At 39.3% G+C, this 20,817-nt stretch overlaps 1 protein-coding gene across 9 annotated transcripts in view; it reads left to right on the top strand.

Moving 5' to 3' along the window:
• Positions 1–20,817, top strand: part of PDE4D (phosphodiesterase 4D) — a 1,550,946-nt gene that overhangs the window by 1,345,231 nt on the left and 184,898 nt on the right. The window lies entirely within an intron of this gene.

Raw genomic sequence — 20,817 nt, 5'->3', positions numbered from 1 at the left:
AAAAAAAAAAAAAAAAAAAAAAAGAAAAAAAAAAAGAAACATTGAAACACGAGAGTGTGGCAAAGAGTCAGAGATGCCCAAGCCATACCTGGACTGGGACAATTATCCCTTTTTTGAATCACAGCCATGTAGCTTGGGTCAGTCAGTCCTTGTAAGCATTTCATTTTCAGGCAACGTTAGCTCAAGACAAGCGTTCTGCAGCTGTCTCATTAAACATTGTCATGTCTTCACAACACCATTATCAATGTTTCTGAAATTCCATATTTCCAGTATATCTATTTAATCATCTTCAATTAGAGGATTTTCACTCAAGGACACAACCCTGAAGAAAAGGTACTTAAATGTCTTTATTTTAAAGATGAAAAACTGAGACCTAGTAAGAGAAGGTGCTACTTAGTGACAAAGACAGGAACATGTGGTTTCTTTTTCGAGTCCAGGGCCCTTCTTACACTTACTTATTTATATAAAGTAAAATAACCCATTAAATTCAGGTGGCCTTTATACCCACTGTGGAAGTATATGTTTTAAAGAAACTAAATGAAGTATTAAAGAATATGAACTCCTGAGTAATAGATGTGACATTGTATTATTTGTATATGAACTTGAAAATTTCTCATCCCAACCTCTCACTGGACATGTCTTTATAATTATAGCTATTTCGATTATATCTGCTACTTATACCCCAGAGGCATAGGGACCAGCGCCGTAAGGCAAAGGACTTCTGGATTTTGACTTTGGAAAATACAAGTTCTTTATAGGAGCAGTGAAACTAGTACAGCTGCCTGCTTTTTACCTGTAGGGGGAGATACATGACACAGTGACAAGCACAGAAGTGGTTTTAGTCCAGAAAAAGAAAAAAAAAATGGTCTAAGTCTTCATTCCACTTTGTATTTTTTTTACCCTGAAGATTCATGGCTTCATTAAAAACAGTAAGTGCATTCTAAATAGAATTTTGTCAATTGGCAAGTAGGGGATTAAAAAGTAAACCATCCAAATAATAATAGTCTGTCAAAACACAATAAGAAATTTAATCTTATGTGTTTGTTGTTTTAAAGCACAAGCAATTCCTAAGAATTAATAAGGGGGAAAAACAATAAAGATATTTAACTGGGACAATGATTTTTTGTTATCTGGGCTAATCACTTAATGCTTTAAGCTTATTGAATGAAAGAAACTAAACAACTATTTCATGGTGACAATAACAGTGCTGGTACTGACTTAGATCTGCCTTTTAAGTCTGTGTGTGTGTGTGATAAAAGCAAGTAGTGTGTATCATTTAAAAAAAAAAGAAACATAGAGAGAGCTGAGATAATAGTTGGGAGCAAGAACCACATAAAGAAGGCAAAAGGGACCTATGTGACAGAAATATGTAAGTCCTGGAGAGATACTGAACTAAACGTGTGTGATGTCAGTATGCAGGGAAGATAGGAGACCCAGCCATTGCCAGAGAAGCCCCACTTCCTCATCAGCCACCAGCAGGCAGCAGCTTCATGGTGTAATTTTTTGTTTTCCTTTAATAGAGTAAAGATTGTGGCCACGCTTTAATAATTGTGGAAAATGTCTTCAATTAGCTTGTTTTTTGTTGTTGTTGTTTTGTTTTTTTGAGATGGAGTCTCATTCTATCGCCAAGGCTGGAGTGTAGTGGTAGGACCTCCAGGCACCCACCACCGCGCCCAGCTAATTTTTGTATTCTTTTTTTTAGTAGAGACAGGGTTTTACCATATTGGCCAGGCTGGTCTTGAACTGCTGACCTCATGATCCACTCGTCTTGGCCTCCCAAAGTACTGGGATTACAGGCATGAGCCATCATGCCCAGCCTCAATAAGCTTTTTTAAAAATGTGACTGAAAAATGCTGATGATACATTATGTTTCATAGCTTTAATAAAAAAAAAAACTAGGGGCCGGGCGTGGTGGCTCACACCTGTAATCCCAGCACTTTGGGAGGCTGAGATGGGCAGATCACCTGAGGTTCGGAGTTTGAGACCAGTCTGATCAATATGGTGAAACCCTGTCCCTAAAAAAAAAAAGAAAGAAAAAAGAAAACCGATAAAGCATCTAATACATCTAATGACTGTTAGCTGTCCTAAATCTTTTAAGCTAAAGGAGTTTATTTTTACAAAAATCCTCATTGAAAAAGAATCTTCTAGCAAAAACATTGAACTGAAAGACTTGCATAAATGCATGGAGTATGACTATTTATTAGTTAAATTTATAATCTTTTAGCATAGTAAAAGTTTTCTTCCTTACAAATTAATTTTTTTTGGCCTCATGTTTTTATTTAAATGAGTAGAGCCATACCTATAAATATATAAAAATATCAGATCTGATACAGTGTTTCTTTGAGCAGGGATTAATTGAAGTTAGACTTGATTTTATAAATAGTGAAAACAAGTACTATGTCCTAATTATGAGGGAAAATAATTTAATTGTATCCCTCCTGTCTGAATATCTTATTTGGATGCTTTGTTATAACTTTAATTGAAATAATTAAATGGGGCTGCATATTCATTTAGTTTAGCAAAAAGGTTATCAGTCAAGCCATATGTGTTAAAAACCTGGCTTTCATCTTACTAGTTGTCTAGTTTTGGTCAATGTATTTAAATTCTCTAAGACCTGGGGTTTTTTAAATCAGTGAATTCTAACTCAATGTTAACATAGTACTTGGTACCCAGAACCTATTCAACAAATGTTACTTATCATTTTTGCTCTAATATTATTGTTATAGTTATCTACTTGGTCAATAGTATTTTCTATGCACCTTATATACAGCATGCTCAAGCTCTGGAGGTAAAATATGACTACTGGTTCAAGAAATTTACAAAGTAGGGGAGAAGGAATTATAAATAGTTAAGTACTAGCTAAGTGTCATGATTGAAGCCTTTCTGTTTTTTATTTTATTTATTTAATTAATCAATTGATTAATTTTTTAAAATAGGGTCTCACTCTGTTGCCCAGGCTGGAGTGCAGTGGCATGATCTCAGCTCATTGCAACCTCCACCTCCCAGGCTGAAGCAATCCTCCCACCTCAGCCTCCTGAGTAGCTGGGACTATAGGCATGCACCACCACATGTGCCTAATTTTTTATTTCATTTTATTTTTTGTATTTTTTGTAGAGATGGCATTTTGCCCATGTTGCCCAGGCTGGTCTCAAACTCCTAGACTCAAGTGATCTGCTCACCTCAGCCTCCTGAAGTGCTGGGATGACAGGTGTGAGCTACAGAACCCAGACCAAAGCCTCTTTAAATATATATATTTGCAGGAGGGGGCCAATGGCTCTACCTAGGAAATGCTCCCTGCTAAACTTTGAAGACCATGATGCTTTCCATGTGGTTAGGGGAGGATTGAGGATTACCTCACAATAAAAGGCCAGCAAGCATAAGGTATGGAAGCATGGACTGCCTGTCCAAATCAGGGGACTGGGAACGGCAAAAGACAAATAGAGTTAAAGGTGTATAGGAACAACTGAACAGAGGGCTCCAGAAGTAGAGTGAGGCAATAGCATTGGAAGCCTACATAAAAACAGTGGACATTATTTTATGGGCAATGGAAAATCATTGCGCATTTTCAATCGTAGGAACAAATATGCATTTTAGAATGACAGTAGCTGAAAACAGTGTAGAAACAGACTGACAGAAGAAAGACTGGGGGCAGTCCCATACTCTTCAGGGGGCTATCACAGACCTTCTGCCGGATAAAGATAATGCAGGTCTGAACTGAGGTGGTAGGGGGCTGTGGATGTGAGGGAATGCATTCACAACTCTTCAGAAATAGAGTTGAAGGGACTTGGGTGTTGATCAGAGCAGAGACCGAGGACGAATAAACAGTGAAAGGATGGGCCGGGCACAGTGGCTCAGGCCTGTAATCCCAGCTCTTTAGGAGGCCAATCACCTGAGGTCAGGAGTTCAAAACCAGCCTGGTCAACATGCTGAGACCCCGTCTCTACTAAAAATACAAAAATTAGCCAGGCGGGGTGGCAGGCACCTGTAATCCCAGCTACTCGGGAGGCTGAAGCAGGAGAATTGCTTGAACCCGGAAAGTGGAGGTTGCAGTGAGTGGAGATCATGCCATTGCCCTCCAGCCTGGGTAACAAGAGAGACACTTTGTCTCAAAAAAAAAAAAGTGAAAGTATATATGCACATGTTCATTACAGCATTGTGAATGTGCATAACGAGTTAAAAACAATCCAAATGCTAAATAATGTGTGAATTCTATTTAGGGGTTAAAAAAACTCATAATAAGAAATTTTTAAATATTTTTTAGAAAATTTTAATAATATGGAAAAATGTTTTTATTTTAAAGAATGCATCATAAAGTGCCACGTGGGCAATAAGCACACATTTAATGCACTTTAATTATGTATACGGAACTGAACTTAAGTTTCTTTTAGTTGTTGACCGGTGATTAGCAAAGGTAGATAACTTTACCATTTTACGTTGAATCTAATGACAAACATGTTATTTTTCAGGTCCCAGTTGTTAGCCTCTCCTTGCCTAGAAAGAGTACTGGTATGACACCCAGCCTAACAGTATTTCAATATTACAGTGCCACAGCCGAGCATTAACTGTATTTTAAAATAATAACATCTCTCACATAGGGCAGACACCTTATGGATTATTGAGCTTATGACAAGAATGTTGTATTATCCTTCAGATGATCAGAAAAGCTACCATTAGAGCTGGGCGCGGTGGCTCACAACTGTAATTCCAGCACTTTGGAAGGCGAGGCAGGAAGTTGCATGAGGCCAGGAGTTTGGGGCCAGCCTGGGAAACAGTGAGACCTCCATCTCTACAAAAAATTTAAAAAATTAGCTGGATGTGATGGTGCGCATTACAGGTAGTGTGCACCTGTAATCCCAGCTACTCTGGAGGTTCATTTATGCCCAGGAAGTTGAGGCTGCAGTGAGCCATGATCATGCCACTGCACTCTAGCCTGGGCTACAGAGCAAAACCCTGTCTCAACGAAAGAAAAGCTACCACGTAAATAAAGAATCTCAATGTCACCAAAGTCCACTCCTGCCAGCATCCCTTCCCCCCTGCCCTGAGTTTGAAAAGAGCAATACTTCTCAAACCTGTCTGATCAAGGGAATCCCCAAGGGCTACCTGAAAACAAACACAAAATGACTCATTCCTAGACTTTTCAGAACAGAATATGTAGGATAAGGCTCAGGATCTAAATTATTAACAAATGCTCCCAGGTGAATGATTGGATTGGCCACATTTGGGAGAATAATGGAATACTGAAGGGAGCAGGTGAGAGGGCTGCCTGTGTACAGTGTTGTCCTGGAGTTGTTGGCAACTTGTTGGAAAATCCCTGTCTTTCTGGAAAGTGTATTAGTGACACCCACACCCCCATCTAACAAACGGTGTAGCCCAGGATAAGCCAGATCATATGTGCAAATGCTTCACGATTAGTGAAAGGAAATACACGGTGACATTACTGTCTGTGCTGACTTCGTCCTCATGGGCATCAGCATCAGGGTAATCATCTGCTGTCTCTCAAAATGTATACAATATTTTAAGTAGACCAGCTTGCTTCTCTCTGAGAAAAAAAATCAAGTCTCATGTCTACCTTTGTGGATGTGGGAGGGAGTGAGTTTGGGAAACGTTATGTTTAGTAACTGCATTCTTTTTGTCTTCTCAGACACAGTACCAAGTCTCCTTAAACCAATAAAAGAAAAAAAAATAATAAAAGAACAACACAAACTGCATTCTTCAGTCACTCCCTTTCTCCACAAAGCGCTTCCCACCCATTTCAGACTTAAAAAATATTCTAGGCATACTCAGAAATACAATGACTGTGGTGGGGCAAAATGTTGAAAATTCCTTTGAGGCTCATTTCCCAAATTTTACGGGTTGGATGTTACACTGAATTATTTAACTCTAAATAAATAGGGCGCTCACTCACAGCGTTCTTTCTTTTGTTATGTCAAAAAGCCTCTCTCAAAAAATACTTTAAAAATTAGTTAGATATATTATTAATACTAATATTGATAAAAGTTAACATTTACTGACATTTGAAATATGCTAAACACTATAGACAAGTAATCTCTTTAAAACTTATGCTATCCAAAGAGATAGACACTGTTGCTATTCCTGCAGCAGTGCGAAACTGGGCTACACAAGTTGGATAATTTGATTGAGACATATAGGTAGAAAATGACAAAGTATGGATTGACTCAGAGGCAGAATGCCGAGTCCTCCCCTAAAATGTACTGACGTACATATATACACATACACAGGCTGCTGGATCTGCTGGTCCTCAAAAGTTAATCCCTAGGGACTTCTTTCTTACTTCCTTTCTTTTCTTTCTCTCTCTCCTTCCCTCTCTCTTATTCTTTTTTCTTTTGAGAACAGAAAACAAATCTATGCCATCTATTATTGAATGTACATGAGTGGAGGGTGGAACAAGAAGAGTGATAAGACCTATGGATGCACGGAAACTCTTTGGGAAACCCTAAGAACTCTATAGTTAAATAAGCTAAGGAAAGGATTCCTGCCAGGGGTGTAGGATTCTTCAAGCACTCTTCAATTCTCATCGTTCTCTTTCTGACTCCTCTGAAGTACCTGTTGTCACCAGAGTGCCCAAGGACAGGGCATCACAAGGAAAGGCCCAGGCATGTGTGAGAAGTCAGGCAGATGGGGTGTTTCAGAAGAACTGGGGTAAAGCAATGCTTCAGTGTTAGCACTCACTTTGTTTCTAGGACCACTCACCGTGAAGGCCCTGCCTGCCTACTGGGAATATTCATCTTCTCTTTAGGTGAAGTCCCTTCATGCCATTATCAGCTCTTAGCTACCATTGCTAGGCAAAAACTTCCCCAGCTCATCATCTCCTGAATTCACTTCTTTTAGATAATTCTGATGCTTAAATATCCAAAGTTTTGTTTTGTTTTTAGACAGAGTCTTGCTTTGTTGTCTAGGTTGGAGTCAGTGGTGAGATCTCGGCTCACTGCAACCTCCACTCCGAGGTTCAAGTGATTCTCCTGCCTCAGCCTCCTGAGTAGCTGGGACTACAGGCACCCACCACCATGCCTAGCTAATTTTTGTATTTTTAGTAGAGACAGAGTTTCACCTGATCTCTACTAAAAATACAAAATAAAAATACAAAATTTCAGGCTGATCTCGAACTCCTGACCTTGTGATCCGCCTACCTTGGCCTCCCAAAGTGCTGGAATTACAAGCCTGAGCCACTGCGCCTAGCCATATCCAGTGCTTCCTAGTGTGCCATCTTCCTTCTCTTTTTTTGTGGTTCCTTTTCAGCACTGTTGGCCCTGTGGAGGTATTTATAATTGACTGTATTCTATATGCCTTACAAAACAGATGGGTGTTATGACATTCTCTTTGGATATGTTTCTGATGTTTGCATATTGCACATTGAACTGTCCACGTAGAGAACTTGATTTCTGCCTCTTCCTGGGTTTGCTTTTGCTCATTTATTCCCTGGTATGTCAAAGGCTATGCTTCAGCTCCAAGGACCCAAGGAGGAATAAAATACCTCCAGTAAGCTTCAGGACTGTTCCTTTAGAGCTTTGTGGAAAGTAAAAAGATAAAATGTGTTCTGTTGAATGACAAAAAGCATTAAATAAGTAGAAAACAGAGGGTTTATATGTGAATGGAGAAATGAATAATTAAAGAAGAGAGAAAGGGAGGGAGAGAGGAAGAATGGAGCAGAAGCAGGTGAGGTTATTTTTCTAGAGAGCTAAGAAGCAGCCTATAGTGTTAGCTTAGAGACTGAAAGCGTTTGGGAAAATAATTCAGGAATTTAGGGAAAGCTTCACAGCATGAGAAAGTGGAGGACTGAGATTAGTCAAAGAAGAGATGTTTCAATATAGCCAAAAGGAAAATAAAAAAGGACTGGTCACAAAAATGAGACGTCAGAGTTGAATGACAGGTAAGATACCTCTGAGGTCATCGACTATGAACTGACTGTGTAATTTGACTAATGTTGCTTCTACAGAGAGAGACTTACATTTTCTCCTCTCATAGAAAAAAAATCTCAAACATTGGTAGGTTTTGTTTCCGTGTTTTGATGTACAAGTCAAAATCTATGTGAAGGAGGAGGAACAAGTTTCAGGGGTCAGAAAATCGGGGTTTTGTGATTGGCTGTTCTGCTCGCCCACTTTGCGTATGACCTTAGAAAAGTCAGGCTGATGTCTTTGATCTTTTCTGTTAAAATGTGGTGGCCAATAATAATACCTTCCTAATTTTGAGGAATTGCATGAAATAGTCTATGTTAAAAAATTAGCATGGTGTCTGGGACATAGTAAACATCAGGTCTTATTTGAAAGCATGTGGAAAAGTGCTTACTATGTTGAAAAGTATTATAAACTACCAATAAATATTATTATGTCATTCAATTACTGTTGATCCTCCAAGCAGTCATCTCTGGAAACCGTACAATTATTTGAACCCTGATGCCATTGCTAAAAACATTTTGGAAATGGCTTTAGAGACCATTTACAGACCATACAAGACACACACACACACACACACACACACACACACACACACACACAAAAGCAATAAGCAATCTCACTGGTTTATAGTAACACTTCACTTATGACCAAAAATATTATTTCCAATGTGATTACCAACCCTATTCACCAGACAGAATGTCAGATTAGCTTAGATGTGGCTAACTCCAGAAATGAAACCATTCTCAAGGGATTTTAAAGAGTTTGAAAGAAGTATCACATGGACTTTCAAGGCAATTCCAAGACAGGGAACCCTGAAATCATTACAGTATGGCAACAAATAGAATGAGCATATAAACAGGTTTACCAGGTGCAATTTTGAAGGAGACAAAATCTGAATTCTAGTCAGCTTGCGAAGGAAAAGGAGCGATCTCTGGGAGATCCCTTTTACCCCTCAGCCAACCTCACACCACCTGTCTTTCTACAGACCGTTTCTTACTGTTTCTCTTTACTGGAAACTGTTGAGGGTGCTAGAAATAAAGAAGAAGGCCAATGTATCCAAGACCACTGGATCAGAGAGGGGCCTGAGAACCTTCATTATTTCCACAGAAAGGGCAGAAAAAGAAATTACTCTGGCCTTTTGTCATGCTGTTATTTCTCAGTGAGTCTATTAAATTATTGTGACACACTAAACGGTGTGTCTGTGTCTTGTTCTTTGGAGATTCCATACGACTTTCCCCTTGGCTGGCTCATCACCTTCCCTTAGTCTTAGCAATGATCCTTTGCTTACAATACAAAAAAAAAAACAACTCTGCTCACTTATACAAAATGAAACGTAGTGGAAGAATATAGGAAGAATTCCCAATTGCCTGAGAATTAGTGTAGGATGAGGTTTGAAGGAATCAATGCACCTTACAGTGCTAGAAGGCCACAAATCATGGCAGGAGCAGTCGAGTGAGATCCCCGCAACTGTTCTTAGTTTCTTTGTCATTATTTCAGGAGTCAAACAGCAGTGAAGAAACCTAATTAGTCTAGTTTGGATCTTGGGCATTGGCTAAAAGAGAACAGGGCAGGGGGCTTCAGTTCTACCAAACTATTAAATAAAATGTAGTAGTAAGAGCTGAATGATGGGACCAGACTTTGTGGATTCATATTCTAGCTCTGCCACTTGTAGATACTTCTGCTCAAACAATTCATTTAGCCTTTCAAAGCCTGAAATTTCTCATTTTTGTAGTAAACACAATAATAGTATTTTCTCATAGGGAGTTCATGAAAATTATTTGAGGAGATATTTATGAAAGGCCAGGCGTGGTGGTTCACACCTGTAATCCCAGCACTTTGGGAGGCGGAGGTGGGCGTATCACCTAAGGTCAAGAGTTTGAGACCAGCTTGGACAGCATGGTAAAACCCCGTCTCTACTAAAAATACAAAAATATTAGCCAGACATGGTGGTGCACACCTGTAATCCCAGCTACTTGGGAGGTTGAGGCAGGAGAATCATTTGAACCCCAGAGGCGGAGGTTGCAGTAAGCCAAGATTGTGCCACTGCCCTCTAGTCTGGGTGACAGAGGGAGACTCCATCTCAAAAAACAAAAAAAAACACAAAAAAACAAAAAGATATTTATGAAAAATGAAGCTAGGCCTGGCGCAGTGGCTCATGCCTATAATTCCAGCACTCTGGGAGGCCGAGGCGGGTGGATCACGAGAGGTCAGGGGTTCACGACCAGCCTGGCCAACATGGTGAAACCCTGACTCTACTAAAAATACAAAAATTAGCTGGGCATGGTGGCATGTACCTGTGATCCCAGCTACTCAGGAGGCTGAGGCAGGAGAATTGCTTGAACCAGGACCCGGGAGGCAGAGGTTGCAGTGAGCCAAGATGATGCCACTGCACTCCAGCCTGGGCTACAGAGTGAGACTCTATCTCAAAAAAAAAAAAAAGAAAGAAAGAAAAATGAAGCTAAATGTATGACTCACAGTAAGCACTTGATTATTTCTGGTTATACTATTATTAAGATTAATAGGGATCCCAAGTAGTTTCCTGAAAGAAATTGGGGTTCTTGTAGATTGGGGAAATAAATGCTAGCCGGATTGGTTTCCATGTACTATTTATTCTATTGATTTATTTCTCACTGAATTTCTTTTTATGATACTCATTTTATTGGAGATGCAGATGGTACCTGTGATTAATGTATCCCTGAGAACTCAGTTCCTCTGAAGGCACAAAAATTATTTGACCACCTCATCATTTGAGCCACACACATTTATTGATGCCTCTTTTATGCTTAATTCTATACAAGACACCATGACATGTGGCTCCTGTAGGAAGTCCTGGCTTCTGCCTCTAAATTTATCATCTCAGTTCAACCCCCGTTTAGATTGTCCATGCCCTCTGCATAGCCATTCACCTTGCCTGGGTGCAATCATGCCTTTCTTACCCAACATTTAACAAGTCCAGTCCACCAACCTATATCATGCCACCCAACAGAAGGAAGTACAAAGTATAGCCACTTTTAGAGTAGGTTTATTAAATAAGTTTTTTTTAAAAGATATTTCTCCCCTAACCCCCCCACCCTACCCCCCAATGGGCCCCAGTGTGTGATGCTCCCCTCCCTGTGTCCATGTGTTCTCATTGTTCGACACCCACTTATGAGGGAGAACATGCAGTATTTGACTTTCTGTTCTTGTGTCAGTTTGCTGAGAATGATGATTTCCAGCTTCATCCATGTCCCTGCAAAGGACATGAACTTATCCTTTTTTGTAGCTGCATAGTATTCCATGGTGTACATGTGCCACATTTACTTTATCCAGTCTGTCATTGATGGGCATTTGGGTTGGTTCCAAGTCTTTGCTATTGTGAACAGTGCTGCAATAAACATATGTGTGCATTTGTCTTTATAATAGGAATATTTATAATCCTTGGGGGTAGGGGAAGGCTAGCAGGGAGTGGAGGGATTGGGGAGGGATAGCATTAGAAGAAATACCTAATGTAGATGATGGTGATGGATGCAGCAAACCACTATGGCATGTGAATACCTATGTAACAAACCTGCATTCTGCACATGTACCCTAGAACTTAAAGTATCATAAATAAATAAAGATATGTGCCTTTTCCCAGGGGAGCAGCTAGGCATTGTCAGAGTGAATTCATTAAATCAATACAGAGAATCCTGGCTGTACTATTTGTTAGCTATTTGACTTTGGGAAAGTTACTCTCTGAGCTTTAATTTCTCATTAGAAAATGGCATAATAGCAAACCTATCCCAGAGCATTAAGTAAGAACTAAATGAAGTGAATTAAGCACCAAACCTAGCATCTGACACATAGTGGGAACTAAAAAAAGAATACTAGTTCTTGAATAAACTAGTTCTTGACTGTACTATGAAACTTCCATCAGTTAGTTTCCAAGACAAATGAATTATATTTAGAATTTGAAACTCAGTGTAAGCAACAATGAAGTAAAGAAAACAACTGAATTTCTCTTAAAATTATTTTCCTTCACTAACTTATCCTTTATTGTCTGTGCTCACAAGAAACTAGCTACCACTGCAAAAATGTCTGCCTGTTTCTATGGCCAGTTCTTTTCTACATGTTTAAATTCCTAATTGTGCACACAATCTTAGTCACTGTATTTTCATGTGCAAGCAATTAAGACTCATTTAACAGCCCTCTCTCTGGAAGGTTTTGTTCTCCATCTGCCACAAATCAGATTTCTTAGGAACATACTTGATTTTGAAACAATGTTAAAGTACTGTTCATTTTGTTCAAATTTCATTTATGTACCATTTTTTAAAGTGATGTAAATGGACAGCCGCAAAAAAGCTCAGCAGCTGTTCAAAACAAAACATCAAAGACACCATTGAAATGGGTGAAAAAATTAAAAACTAATATTCTGGGACAATGTCAAATAAAAACCGTAGTCTGATAAACATTCCTCAAACACATTTTGCCCATAACAATTATTTTCTTTACAGTAGATTTTAAATATGGGAAAATGGGAATACACCCCAGTTGCCACTCTGAATCTTAGCTGTCTTGAGTTCACAGCAATGTATATATTAAGGAAGTCATCAGGTGGAAAACAGGAAAAGATTAAATTTGTAAGTTTTTAAAAAATATATGTAGTAAAAAGCTAGAGGTATCCAACAGATTTCTACAATAGATTGTTCATTAAAAAATAAATTAGATTGGCCAGGCGAGGTGGCTCACATCTGTAATCCCAGCATCTTGGGTGGCCAAGGCGGGTGGATTCATTGAGGCCAGGAGTTTGAGACCAGCCTGGGCAATATGGTGAAACCCCTGTCTCCACTGCAAGACATACAAAAAAAAAAAAAAAAAAAAAAAAAAAAAAAAGGCCAGGCGTGGTGGCACATGCCTATAATCCCAGCTCCTGGGGAAGCTGAGGCATAAGAATGGCTTGAACCGGGGAGGCAGAGGTTACAGTGAGCTCAGATCATGCCACTGTACTCCAGCCTAGGCAACAGAGCAAGACTGTCTCAAATAAAAGTAAAATTAAAAATAAATCAATTAGATAAATGAGAGTATATATTCAGAGCAACTTAAATCTATGCTCTCAGGTTAAAAACAAAATTTAATTTTTTTTTTTTTTTTTTGAGACAGGGTCTTGCTTTTTGCACAGGCTGGATTGTAGTGACACAATCACAGCTCACTGCAGCCTCAAGTAGTCCTCTTACCTCATTCTGCTGTTTACCTGGGACTACAGGCATACACTGCTGCACTACCACGCTTGGCTATTATTTATTTATTTAGTTATTTAGTTAGTTAGTTAGTAGAAACAGGGTCTCACTATGTTGCCCAGGCCAGTCTTAAAATCCTGGACTCAAATAATCCTCCTGACTTGGCCTCCCAAAGTGCTAGGATTACAGGTGTGGACACCACACCCAGCCAGTTTTTAAGTATTTAATTAAAAAAAAAAATCAGGCAGGCGTGGTGGCTCACACCTGTAAGCCCAGCACTTTGGGAGGCTGAGATGGGTGGATCATCTGAAGTCAGGAGTTCAAGACCAGCCTGGCCAACATGGTGACACCCCATCTCTATTTAAAAAAAAAAAAATTAAAATTAAAAAAAAAAAAAAAAAAAAAAAAAAAAAAAAAAAAAAAAAAACAAAGAAAAAAAAATCATTTAGATAGTAGTTCTCCCTTACTGCAGGTGAAGTCCATTTTTATTTATTTGTTCAATGGGCTTCTTTAGAATATGAAGTAGAAGGTAATGCTTGGTCAAATTAAGGCAGAAAAAAGAATGTATTGGGTTCAGAACATAAATAACTGTGAACTGGTAACTGTAATTCAGCAAAAATGTGAAGAGGATCAGCTCTCCTTCAGGCTTTGAAAATTGAAAATATTACAAATTGGAGACAGAGCTTGCAGAAACCGTATAGTTTTCTCTGTTTATATGTTCCAGTGTTGGGAGACTTGAAATGAATCACTAACCAAGTTAATGCAGTAAATTTCCATATAGAGATCAATTGGATGTTTTACCCTCCCTCACCATCCGGCTTCCTAAGGCTTCAGTAAACTGAATTGTTTTAGTATCACTGGATGAAAGGTTCTGTGAAAGTTCAAAGTACTGTTATTTGGGGCAGTCACACCTGCATGTTTAAAATGCCTTTGTGCAAAATGTAGTCCAATCTGCTTTCAAATCAGACCTCCAAAGAAGGACAGATCCCCTTAGGTGCTTCTCTACAAAGAAAAAGTTAAGCTAGCAGGTCCACCCCCACTCACTATCTTTGCCTCTGTGTGTGTAATCATCAAAGGGTACCTCTGAAAAGGCCCAGAGAAAACGTTAGTATCTCTTTGTTAGAGATGCAAAGCAAGATATAGATGGAGCTGGAAAATAGTTGTTAAGTAAATACAGGGGGAAAATGGAAATTGAGGGGACATTCTTTTCAAAAACAGTTGTAAACTAAAAATAAAATTTGAAGGCACCTGCCCTTTCATCTGAATGGACTTCCTCCTTGGCCAGGGCACTCTACAATTTAACCTAAAAGATGGGTTTAGGCCATGACAGGAAGTGGGGATCAGACAGGCCTTATTTCATCCCTCCAGAACTAACATCCACGCAGAACTTAAGTATGATAAGAAACACTTACCATCTATTTTCTTGGAGGCCTGCTACCTGGAGGCTTCCTCTGCCTAATAAAACTTTCATCTCCCTTATTTTAACCTAGACATTCCTTTCTACCAATAATAACTCTTTTAACCAGTTGCTAATCAGAATATGTTTTAACCTACCTATGACCTCGAAGTCTTCCCCCTACTTGGAGTTTTCCTGCTTTCCAGATTGAACCGATGTAAATTTTACATGTATTGACTGATATGTTATTTCTTCCTATAATGTATGAAAGCAAGCTGTAGCCTGACCACCTTGGGTGCCTGTCATCAGGACTGCCTGAGGCTGTGTTACAGGTACATCCTTAACTTTGGCAAAATAAACTTTCTGAACCAACTGAGACCTGTCTCAGATGTATTGGGTTAACACAATGAATATGAAAAAACAACTATTTTAGAAGAGCATCTAAGCTCAGAAATCACAGGCATATGATGCTTGCCACTAAGGGAGTTAGTTCCATTGAAGGATATAATTAAGAATGAAATGAATGGTGTGCTAAACGCTTAGGGGTAGTAGTTCACAAATTTGTCTGTTCCTTAGAATCACTGGGGGGCAGGCACGGTGCCTCACACCTATAATCCCAGCACTTTAGAAGGTCAAGACCAGAGGACCACTTGAGGCCAAGAGTTCCAGTCCAGCCTGGGCCACATAGTGAGATCCTGTTTCTACGGAAGATAATAATAGTCATCTAGAAATTCCTTTTTTTAATTCAGCTAGTGAAAGAAAAAAAAAATCCAAGATTTTGAAACCAACTCAAAGACAACAGCAATATTCAAGCTTAAGATGTAATAAAAACTGTACACTAGATAGCTAGATAAGCAGAATAAAAAGGAAGAGGTAGTTACAAGAAAACTAAAGGACAAATGTACAGGATTTTGTAACACTAATAGTATGATTTTACTGAGTAGGTGTAAAATGCTTCTGACAATATGTGAAAATGTACAATCCTTAGTATTATATACATAGGATAAACATAGGTTAAGACCTATATTTCAGAGTTGAATTTGAGGCTGGTTTATCTCTGTGCTTAGATTTCCTACACTTCATTTAGGAGAAAATGTCCCGTATGTCAAATATTCATGAAAATCTTAGGCGTTATGCTTATTCTTAACCTCTTAAAGGAGTGCACTGAATATAATTAAATCATTTTTGCTGGCTCTGGTTGTCATGAACATCTGCTTTTGTACTTCTCTGTCATTCACAGATGCACTTAGGAGCTAACGTCTATGAGGACTTTTTTTGCCCCTCCAGTAACATGCAGCAAATCTGGCTGCACTTTACTTTTTCATCTGCTGCTCCCATGCTGTCTAGTGGTCAGTTCATGCTGTAACTGGGCTTGGCCTTACTGGCATCTTTAGTGAGCTGCTGCTGCTTTTTTCCTTGGCAAACCTGATTACCATGCTATTGCATTGACCATAATATAAAGGCAAATTAACTCAAAATAAAAGTGAGGGTTGAGGGCAATTCGTCTCTGAGGTAGACCTTTAGGATATGAGGTGCATAAAGTGAACAACTTTCTAAAAGCGTTTACTTGACTTTTCTGGGTTCTTTTCACCTACTTACTGATTTTGAATAGTATACCATTCCTGGATACTTAATCTGGATAAATAACTTGTCACTGTACCTCTAGAAAAAATAAAATCAACAAAAATATGTTTAATTCTGTGCTCTGGGTTTCAAGAAAACAAAAATGAATAAGACGTAGTCCTACCCCCAAAGACTTGACACAATGTAATTGTACCTATGAAAAAGAAGCTGTCTAGGTGTGGTGGCTCACTCCTGTAATCCCAGCACTTTGGGAGGCCAAGGCAGGCAGATCACTTGCGCCTAGGAGTTTGAGACCAGCCTGGGCAACGTGGTGAAACCTTCTCTCTTCAAAAAATACAAGAATTAGCCAGGTGTGGTGGCACATGCCTGTAGTCCTAGCTACTGGGGGAGCTGAGATAGGAGGGTTGCTTGAGCCCAAGAGGCCGAGGCTGCAGTGAGTTCTGATCACTGCTCTCCAGCCTGAGCAGAAAATCTTAAGTAGTCTCAGGACGGTGCCACAGAGTATCATAAGAATTCTAAGGAGGCAAAGACCAAATTAAAATAATAAGCAATGAAGGCTTCCAGCAAACACAGTATTTCTGTTGGGCCTTGAACGCTCCTCAGACGCTTTAGTTTAATGCGCCGGTAGTCACACTTTCTGTAATGGGAGTGTTAATGGGTGATTACTACTCCAGAGCTTTAGGACTGCTTCCAGTTTCAGCCAAGCGGCCCTTTTCAACTAGCACCCTTTGCTATTAGAAAAGAGAGGTGGTCCCTTGTGATTTCTTAACATTTGCTTACCTAGCCTCAGGCACTGGGCTTCTGAAATTCCAGGCGGGAGCAATGCCTCAGGGTTGAGAGACCAGGGGTGTAATCCCAGCTCTGCCCAGCTCTCTGTGTAACTTTTGGTCAGTAATTTAACCTGGGTTGTTTTCTGCAAAATGATGATATTGGATTAAATAGTATCTAAAAATCGAAATAGCCTTTTCCTAATCTTTTATTATTATTTAAAAAATCCATGCCTCTGATGAATTGCCTTTATTTTCTTTAGTCATATTACCCTAAGAAGTGAATAAAAGATACCAAGTCAATGTGTGAATTCCACTTTTCCCAATCTGGATGTTTAGGGGATATCCTTGGCACCATTTGCTATTTTAAGTCTTCAACAAAGAGTTAAAAGAAAATTCTGGCACTCCTATCTAGCCTTCCTCTCCAGTTGGCAGAAGTCTTCATGTGGACTTGATGGTTGCCTAGAGCAACAAAATATTAGGGACAGAAACATGTTCAGGGACTCTATTGTATAAATGACTCAGAGCCGAGAGACCTTTTCCAGCTTGACTGCAGCCCATACTTAGCTAGAGTGGATATTTGTCTATTCCTGTCTGCACCAATGTGACTGGGAGGTGCCTATTATTTTGCTTGCTAAAATATGGAAGCCAACCTTGAAACTGGCGGAGAGGAGTTAAATGATCAGAAGGCAATTGTCTTCATTCAGCATGCCTGACACATAAAATATCATTAGGACTAGCAAATATAAACAGGACCAGGGAGTGGTCATGGGCTTTGAAGAGCACATACCAAGAACATTAAGGGAACTCAATGTAAATTCAATATAAGAGCCACTCTTCAAGGCTAATTATCTCTTTTGAGTTAGAAGAGCCCAATGGGGAGCAAATCAATACCCCTTTCCTTCTCTCCGTTGGAGCCAGACATCACTAACTATGCTCTGAATTAAACTGAATTTTTAAAATGTTTCTCTGTCCCTAAACTCTTTAAATGCTAAGATCATCCTTTCTCTGTTCCATCAGTCTGGCTCCGTTATACCAATTACTCCAGCTTGTTAAGGAAGTTATTAGCATATGGTAGTCCTGTCTTTTGCTTCTGTGCAACGTCACCTGGAGCAAGAATTGGAGGGAGAAGTATTAGTCAAGTCTTGTTACTTTAAGGTCCTCTCTTTAGCTGTTTAACTAGATTCCATCTTAATTATGCATTTGGTTGGTTTTATTTTGATACCCAGTATACGTTCTTCTCACTTGCACATGAACAATGCCATTCGTTATGGTAATAATAACAATTATACAATATTATTTTCTGTCTCCATTGAATACTCATTGAATGTCATTTTGATCAGGAGCTGGTCCTCTTGGTTTAGACATTGTGCTTTTGAAATAAATATACTTTTTGAAGGATTGGAAACTTGGTCCTAAACTCACGTGGTTTACAATAGTAACTCTTATCCCGGTAACCATAGCAGCTGTTTGGAAAAATGTCTTCGGATCACTTGTTTGCAAATGTCTTTTTCCTTAGGATCCTGGATAGAATTGAACCCACATACATTACTTGACATGTGAAACACGTGTGACCCTGGCAGATGATTTGGTTGACCTTGAAAACTACAGCTGTTTAGTCACTTTGAAAACAATGCAATACCAGTGATTTACTAGGCTTTAGTTTTAACCATTTTATGCTGACTGGTGGAAATTCTAACCCTTCATAGAGAAAAAAAAAAAAAGAGAGAGAGAGAGAAACAATGAAAATGTACCATCCTGGGTATTAATGTCATTGATTTCAATATATTTTCTCACAAAAAGTGTAAAGAAGTCTTTGCTTGATCTTATGGGAAAAAACAACATACATGTGGCTTTATTTTGCTTTTTTTTTTAATTAATGAAGAAATCCAAACTTTGAATTTTGTTTCTTCTCCACCCAAATCAAAAGCAGTCTAGAATCTCCCGCAAAGATCAAAGCTTTTTGCTTACTATAAAGTGTGTGCCCTGCTTAGGCATTACATGGTAGAAGGTTAGCATTCTGTTCCAAGAAATCTCTATTAGTTCTCTAGTTGCTGTGGATATGTTCTCTTGTAGCTAGAATATGGTTCAGTGAATGAGTCCTGAAAATTTTGTTGTGTATATCAAAACATTGTGTTGTATATCAGTTTTAAAAAATTGTGCTTCACTCAAGACAGAAGTTGATTTCTTTTTCCAGAAATTCAGAATGGGCAGTCCAGGGCTGCTATGGCTTCTCTAAAATCACCAAGGGCCCAAAGCTTCTTCCAGATAATTTTTTCACCATTTCTAGATTATAGGCTTTGTTTTCATGGTCCAAAATGACTGCTAGAGCCCTAACTGTCACAACAAAGTGGCTAGCGGCAAGGTGGAAGAAGGAAGAAGGAATAGCAAACCCACTCCTTTTAGAAGAAACTTCTGAGAAATCCCACATAGTGCTTCTACTTACATCTCCTTTGCTCAAATTTAGTCTCATGCCACATTGAGCTGCAAGAGACTAAGAAATAATTTTTTTTCTGGCAAATCTCTAGTTCAGGGATTTCAATCTCCTTTAAGCTAATGAGACTTCTCCTAAGCTCTCCCTCTTGCCTGCCTAGTCTCTCTTAAATCTCTTGTCATCTTGTTCTCCTTACTCACCTTGGGAAAACCCAACTCTCAGTTTTACAGTCTGCCTTCTCTGCTTCCTTACTGGAACTCCTGAGAAAAATAATCCCACATCACTTCAAGCTGAAATTCCAACAAAGTCAAGACCTCTCATTTCATTGGACCCTCAGAGCACTTGACACTTAGTTCCTGCTGTGCCCCCTCTCTCAGTCCTCTTCATGCTAATTCCTAACCTTACCTCCCTCTTCTTAAGCCTCCTGAACCAGCAGCTCCTCATCTCCTTTCAGCAAATAACTTGTTGCTTTTTGAAGAAAGACAGTGTCAAGGCATGAACTTCCTCAACTCCTGCATCTTCTTGCCATAGATGTCATCCATAGATCTCTTACTGACACTTACAGATTCCTTCCTCCTTTCTGGTCTCAGTGGATGAGGTTTCCCTTCTTCCTCTTGCTCTGAGTCAACCCCTTTATCTGGGCCTTTGATCTCTCCTCCCAGCTCCCCCAGGTCCTGGCTTCATCTATTTTCCTTTCTCTCACATCTTCAATCTTTACTTTTATTCTGGCTCTTTCCCCATCCATGTCTCTCACAATCTTAAAAACAATACACTACAAACCACAGCGAAGTTCAGCTGACTCTTTATGATCCTTTAGCTAGGTCTTGATCTTCTCAGTCAAGTTGCTCTGCCTCCTCATCCCTCTTCAGTCTGCAGTTTACTGTAGTAGGACTTTCTTGCAGCACCTCTGTTCCAGCTGCCCTCCCATGGTTACCAATGAACTCCTAATTCTTCTTAGTTCTTAGAGGCTTTTTCTTCTTAAACTCTTTCTTTGTTCATTTTCTCAGTAAATATTTATTCAACATATTTTTCTTGGGAGCCATTTTGCTCCAGATGGTTCTACACTCTTCTTGTTGCTCTGAATACTTCTTTTCACCATTCTTCATGGCCAGTCTTCCTCCCCACTTTACCTCTTAAATGGAGCATTCTAGAAGATTCTTTTCAATTCATTCTTTTCCTCGGTGTACTCTCTAGATGCTTTCATGTACCTCATAGTTGTATTTCCCATCTTATGAAAGTGAGTACCAAAACTTTGTCTCTACTCAGACACCTTCTTCGATTTCCAGATTTATTCACACAAAAGCCCAATATCCATTGGTATCCAACTGTTCAAATCCAATATGTCCAAAGCTGGACTCACATATTTCTTTGCCTCAGCCTCCCAAAAGCTACCATGCTTGGTCCCAAATCACTATGTGTTTATTTTATTTTATAACTATTGCTCAAATCCATGCTCTCTTCTGTAACCCACTAATACCTCCCTAGTAGAGGTGCTCACCAACTCTTTCCTGAATTACAGTACTAGTGC

The sequence above is a fragment of the Cebus imitator genome, unplaced genomic scaffold (assembly GCF_001604975.1).
Source record: "Cebus imitator isolate Cc_AM_T3 unplaced genomic scaffold, Cebus_imitator-1.0 Scaffold255, whole genome shotgun sequence".
Classification (NCBI taxonomy): Eukaryota; Metazoa; Chordata; class Mammalia; order Primates; family Cebidae; genus Cebus; species Cebus imitator.
Note: the sequence above shows the minus strand (reverse complement) of the source record. Positions and strands in the feature narration are given on the sequence as shown.